This window comes from Miscanthus floridulus, chromosome 9 (assembly GCF_019320115.1).
Source record: "Miscanthus floridulus cultivar M001 chromosome 9, ASM1932011v1, whole genome shotgun sequence".
Taxonomy (NCBI): Eukaryota; Viridiplantae; Streptophyta; class Magnoliopsida; order Poales; family Poaceae; genus Miscanthus; species Miscanthus floridulus.
In genome coordinates, this window is record NC_089588.1 from 64,268,597 (window position 1) to 64,275,867 (window position 7,271).

The 7,271-nt window shown below is 46.7% G+C and overlaps 1 pseudogene; it reads right to left on the reverse strand.

Moving 5' to 3' along the window:
• Window positions 1–5,173: 5,173 nt before the first annotated feature.
• On the reverse strand, window positions 5,174–6,508 carry LOC136482071 (senescence-specific cysteine protease SAG39-like; annotated as a pseudogene).
• Window positions 6,509–7,271: the final 763 nt, after the last annotated feature.

Consider the following 7,271-nt stretch of genomic DNA (forward strand, 5'->3'; position numbering starts at 1 on the left):
CTCTCCCTACACATGCTATAGGCTCCACGCTCTGCGTTATGGGTGGTTGGCTGTGGTTCCTTGGTCACGTCTATTCCTCCCACACGTGCATGGGCTCCACGCTCAACGTTATGGAATACGGGCTAGCCAAGGCCAAGAGCCCAGTAAAGAACTAACTGCTCGGACACTACTTATACCACGTATAATTGTGTTAGGGTTAACACTACATATATTTTTCACCGAAAGTATTATCAAGACGCATAAACATGCACATGTCTGCATACAACATCTATACACATACATAAATGTTTGTTTATGCCCTCGCGCATTTAACTATCCTCTCCAGCTGTTACATACAGCTCCTCTCCACTCAGATCACTAGGCTTGGCCATCACCATCCACCTTGCCGAATAGGTCAACATCGCTGGCCAGCTTCTTTGTCGTGTCCTCCACCTCGTCCTTCAGCTGCTCCTGTCTCGTCGCACCCATCCCTCTGGTGAATCCACCCCTATTGCTTGAAGGTTGATCGTAGGATAGTGAGACCGAACCACCACCAGGGCGTCCATCACGATAGAGATAGTGGCCTCGCAGTTGAAGCTTTTGAAGTTCTCCCATGCCGCCTTGCACCCTATCGATGATGGTGTCTGGACAAGGTGGCCTATTGTCGGGATGATGAGGTGCCTCCATGTCGATGTAGTCAAGCACCGGCCTGACTCCGACCACCATGGCATCGAGTTTTCTCCTCTGGGTTTAGGCCTCTAGCTCCAGCACGTTGAACTACGCCCTGGTCCTTTGGTGATATTCTGCAGGCACCGAAAGGATCCATCAAACGAAGAAGTCACTTCAGCAATAACTCCGACCACGAACTACTCACCTCTCAGCTCCTCGACTAGTTTCTCCGCTCGCCCAGACACCTTCCCCTTCTCCTCTTGGAGCTGACTGACAACCTAACGCAACTGGCCGAGCTTCACATCTTGCTCTACAAAAGTGATGATTATCAGCAACATAAAAGTTGTTCAGCAATACAGAACAATTTCACCGATCTATAGTACCTTTTCTCTGCTTGGAGACGCTTCTCAGCTGCTCAGAGCTGCACTCTAGCTGCTCAGAGTTGCGCCTCAACTGCTCAGACACGGTCGCCAGCTGCTCGGATAAAGCCCCTTCTGGTACTCTAAGACCCTCGCGTTTGTTTCGGCAAGATCTCATTTGCGCTAGGCCCTTTGGACGTTTTCTCCATCAGCGCCATAGCCTCCTTTAGTTTTGCATTCTCCTCGGCAAGGGGCTCCACCCTCTTGATCAGATGTCGTTGTTGTTCGGTAGTTCGTGCTATGCCCTGCAACAGCATCAAGATTATAAAGAACCCTATTCTCCAACACCAAAGACAGACATTATCAATGCAATACTAACCTTGATCTACTTCATGGCTATGGAAAGGGTGGACTCTAGCTTCCTCACCTCCCTGGTGGTGTCCTCTTCCACGACCACCACTTCATCCCCCGCTTGTGGAGGATCCGGATGGCTTGAGGTCATGATTCCTCACACTCAATCTCCTCCACCTCGTCCTCTTCCTCCGCAGCTGGTGGCGCCACCTGGGGGCTCGGTGGCCGCACAGCGTGTTTGACCACGCCCTCCGATGTCTCAGGGAGTGCCGCCTGTTCCTTCGGCACCACCGGCCTCTCCGCCAAGACTCCAGCACGGCGTCAGCAGCTCTAGCATCTGCCTCCGAAGACCCGATGGCTCTCGCCGTTGCTCCTAGCATCGTCGCCGACTCGTCCACCACCATCGCCAACCGTTCTCCACCACCAACTCCACCGGCAGCGGTGGTCGACTCCTCCACAGACCACCGAGCGCCCGGGGCTCCGAGACGGAGCCTGCTGGCATGGTCTCCACGCTGGGAGTAGCCCCGGTTGCTCGCCAGTCTGGATGGAAGGATTCAGATGCTCTGCGTGCCCTGATCTACATCAGATTAGCTCATCAATCACCACAACTAAAAATATCGGATAGCACATGATTCCAAGGCAAGGATACTTACATGGTGGCTTCTCGGTAGACAGTTCTGAACCAGTGTTGCCTCTTTGAGCACCTAGGCATGGCTCTAGGGTCCACCCACGTGCCCTGGAATGGAGGTCTTGTGGCCCCCACGGTCGGTCTCTCCTCCGCCTCCTGCTTAGGGACTTCCTCCCCTCCTTTCGACTGCACCTCCGCGCGCGTGTTGCACAGTGGCGCCTCAGTGCTCGAAGGAGGAGCTACTAGAGCCCCATCATCATGTGACCACTCGAACATCGCCGCACTCCGTGTCCGAGTGGTCTGATCACTGCCAAGCGAGATGTCGCCCGGCTTGCGGGGAGCTACACCTGCCGTCTTCCTCTTCTTGCGGGCTGGCTCATCTGTCGCTGCCCTTTTCCCCCAGACCTTGTCCAACACCGGGGGGACTCTCCGTCCGACCAGCACCTTCAACTTTGGACTCCGACGAGGCACTGACGGGACCTTCCTCTAGCTGAGTGGTTGGCTGGGCGTCTACTGCCTTCGGCCAATCGCTCCTCGGCACGCCCGAGAAGTACGCCGCTCGTTCCTGCAAATGAATCTTTCCACAAGTGAATCAGTTCACTGCTCGGTACCAGTATAGGATAAAAAGCATCAGGAACAATAGTTGAGATTTTTACCTGAGGAGGGGGGTTCGTGCAGTTGAAGGCTCTCGTCTGCCCAGGCACGCTAAACGACGCGTTTGGAGCGAATAGTTCGGCTGCTCGACGTAGCACAGCCTCCTTCGACAAACTACAAAGTGAACTGAGCGCCATGTATCCACTAGCACAGCCTCCTTCGACTAGCTGCTCGGCGTAGCACAGCCCGAGCTATAATTTATAAACAAAAGAGGATAAATTCAATACAATTTTGAGATTAGCATATAATTTACAACTTGTTTCAATTAAAATATAAAATACAGTGAACTATTTCCAAGATTTTCGATAACTCATATCTCCTTATCTTGTGGTATTTGTAAGGCTTTGTTAAAATTTGAAGTCCATACGAGTTCAAAATTGATGTGAGGTGTGCAAACTACAAAGTTTGACATGAGTACCGCTTTATTAAAATCATCTGAATTTTTTATGCAATAAGCATACACCAAAATCATGTTGTTATGCGATTTTGTAGATTTTCCTAACCAAGTTTAGATATTGTTACATTTATACTTTGGTAATGCAACAAATAATTGCTATAAAAACTAAATTTGGTCAAATAATTCCACAAATTGACACAACAACATATTTTGGGTCCATAAGTATTTCATAAAAAAATCAAGCATTTTTATTAAATTGAGACTATATATCCTTCACAAATAGAAACATCTCTCACTTAGTCATATAACTATGTATAAGACATATCCATTTATGAATGCGCAATACCGCTTTGTTAAAATCGGTTGAAATTTTTATGCAATGATTGTACATCAAAATCATGTTGTCATGCAAGTTTGTAGATTTTCCTAACCAAGTCTAGATATTATTATATTTATTATATGGTAATTCAATGAATAATTGCAATAATAACTAGATTTGATCAAAAAATTCCGCAAATTGACACAATAATGTATTTTGGATCCATAAGCATTCAATAAAAATTCGGGCAATTTTAATAAATTGAGACTATATATCCTTTACAAATAGATACAACTCTCACTTGGTCATATAACTATGTGCGAGACGTATCCATTTGTGAACAATGCGCAATACTACTTTGTCAAAATCATTTGAAATCTTTATGCAATGATTGTACATAAAAATCATGTTGTCATGCAAGTTTGTAGATTTTCCTAACCAAGTCTAGATATTATTACATTTATTATATGGTAATTCATCAAATAATTACAATAATAACTAAATTTGATCATAAAATTCAGCAAATTGACACAATAATGTATTTTGGATCCATAAGCATTCAATAAAAATTCAGGCAATTTTAATAAAGTGAGACTATACATCCTTCACAAATAGAAACATCACTCACTTAGTCATATAACTATGTATGAGATGTATCTGTTTGTGAACAATGGTCAGGTTAATTAGGAATTTTCCTATCGGTTATTTAATTTTCCTATGTGTTTTCCAGGAATTGTCAAGATAATATTAATTTTCATGTGTGTTTTATAAAAACCGTCAAGATAATGTTAATTATCCTGATGGTTTATGCAATTACTGTCAAAAATATTCGAAACCGTGAGGGAATTTGACGTTTCAAGTAGTGAGAGGCTGATATGGCAATTTGATGTGCCTACAAATCTTGGTTATTCAGCATGTATATATAGGCTTGATTTGTGCCAAACAAGAATAACTGTTTAATCCTTTGGCACACGAAGAATTACGATAGCAACCAATACCGATACATACTCAATTTGAGACGATGAAGTCTGTCATCTATTCATTGATCTTTGAAGGTATTAATTAATCTTGGTTATTACTCAATTTGCATATCTAGGAAGTTCCTACCTGTTACGAGGGCAACGTACATGATGATAGTCTGTTTTGATCATATGATCCATTAGAAGCCATCGTAGAAACCACCGAATGATATGTTGGCCCTTGTTGAAGCTATTCCTGCATGCATCACAGAAGACATGGCCTGGTTCAGTATTGAAGTCTGCTGCACACAACTTGCTGGATCCTGTGCAGATAAACACGCCAAGGCATGTTCTTCATACAAAGTTGTCATGGACGGCCGTGCTTGCTTCTGCTGGCTACGGCTACGGCTACGGCTGCAGCAGTCGCAAGGCACAACTGCACAGGAACTTTACTATAACTGTGTCTTGCGGCTAGCTGCTGCCCGCAGCCGCAGGCAGCACAGCCGATCATGCTAGATACGATACCACGAATAAATTATTTTCCTTGATTTATTTATCAAAGAACAAATAGCATAAGCTGATCCAAGAATGTGCTAGTAGATGGGAGTTATGTCATGCTCCCATACTGCTTACAACCTCGACTTTTTTTTTCTCGACCGTGCCTAAGCACGTTTTTTATTAAGAGGAATATAGTTTACAACAACGCAACTACGAGAGAATCATCGTAGCGCAGATTTACAAAGCACCACCAAGAAGGTGGCCGAGCAACCCAACAAACGGACCCAATACAACAAGAGAAAGAAAGGCGGTAAGAAGAGGACCCAATATAGCCTCGACTCATGCTTTGCAAACTTACAATGTTACATGTATTTTGGAGTATTGCATAACAATTGTGTAATTTGTATTACTATCAATATATATGTGAGCATGCTTTATTCCTTATTAGTCTTTCTTCTGCATGCCTTCATGTATGTAGACTATATTATTATCTCCGATCCTTACGTTATTTAGATATATAGTTGATCAACATCATGCGACCGGGTAGGAGGCTTGCTGGGCGACACCGCAGGCGTTTGTGCCTCTCTCGAGCCTGAGGTATCCTCCCTCTCCCCAGCTCTGCCCCCACTGGTTCTTGAGCAGCCAGTACGGGGTCCCATCCTCCGCCGTGCCGTAGCCCACCGCCGTGACGGCATGGTTCAAGTTGGGCGTGCCGCAGGTGGCCGCGGTCAACACCCCGCTACTGTAGAACTGGAAGTTGTTATGCGCGTCGATAGCCACGGCCACCGGCTGGTTGGCGACGGCTGCGGCGAGCGCTGCCTCGTCGCCGCTTGGCACGTCCTGGTAGCTGCTGATGGTGACCGCCGCCTGGACCGACGACGGGCACCTGCCCTGCGCAGCGGTGTACGGATAGGCGTCCTCGGTGGCGAGGCCACCGTTGCTGATGATGTACTGGAAGGCGTTGTCAATGTAGCCGCCGCTGCAGCCATTGTTCCCGTCGGTGTCGCAGTCCAGCACCTGCTGCTCCGATAGCGACACCAGGTTGCCCGTCGTGATCTAGTGGATGCCCTCCACGGCCGCCACTGCAGCGAATGCCCAGCAACAACCTGCGCATACATGCATGCATTTTATTTGCAGCAAGGACGATCGATGCGATGGTACGTAGATGTCTAGAAGATGTACTACTGTATCAAATACAAATTATCAAATACGTATATAGTTACCACATTGGCCCTGGTTCTTGATGCCGGTGACTGCACCTTTCTGCCTCCAGTCAACCGCCTGCTGGTCGGCGTCTGAAAGACTAAGGTTCTCGTACTTAAAACCGGACATCTTCTTTGCCCCTGCTGGCACAGGTTTGAAGCCAGTGTACATGGCCACGAACTCGTCGTTGGTCATGTCAGCGAACTCGTTGATCGCCAACTGATAACTGTTGCCGCCAGCGGCATTGGACCTGTCAACAAAATCGGCGCGCCTTGAATACCTGGAACCGGCGCGCCTTCTCGGCCTCGTCCTTGTAGGTGCGGCCATGCTCCGCCATCCACTGCTGATGCCTCACTTTCATGGCCTCCTCGCCATATCCACCGGTGGAGGTGGACAGGTCTCGGGCCTCGACCATCATGGTTATCACAGCAAGAATTGTCAGGGCCGCTGTGAACGTGATCATAGTTTTGTTGCCAATGTAGGACGCCATGATAGCTAGTTGCAACTACCAGACGCACTCCCAGTACCTGGCCGGCTATCTAGCTATATGGAATGCAGACGTGTCTCTGTGTGTAATGTGTTGCCACTGCCACTGCTAGCTAATGTATTGCTTGTGTGCAGTCTAAGGGCACCAAGACGGGGTTTATATAGAGAGCTTGATGAGCGGCGATGAACTAACCAACTCGGAAGCCGGAACTCCCTTCTTTGCCCCGGTCATCAGGTCACTGGTACTAACTTATACGTCAGTTCATGTCCATGTCAATCGTCAAAGACCTTCAAATTGAAAGTGTCCATCCAACGTATACGTCGGTTAATGTTGGCATATCCGCTGTCCAGCAGATTCTGCAGCTGTTGAGAGTCTTACATAACTTTAGCCTTGCTACGTACTGATAGCTAGTTTATAATTTATCCAATTATTCTACTATGTACATATACATAGTGCCGTAAAGATTGAAATATATCTTTTTTGGAACACATTAATGAAAAAACAGAAGGCCCATTTCTCACAGCTTAGGGCAGCTCCAATGACGATAACTTAATAGAAGAGAGAGTTAGAAGAGAGAGAAAAACTATCTCTAGAGATCAAAGCATAAGAGCAAGTATAATAACAGGCTGTAAGTCGACTAAATGCTGAGGTGGAGGAGAGAGGGGAGGAGAGAGAGAAGAAGCGGGCTGTAAGCTTACAGTCGGCTTGGGCACAAGAACCAAGAAAGTCTGTGAGAGAGACAAGTGGGCCATGTATTAATTGTAAACA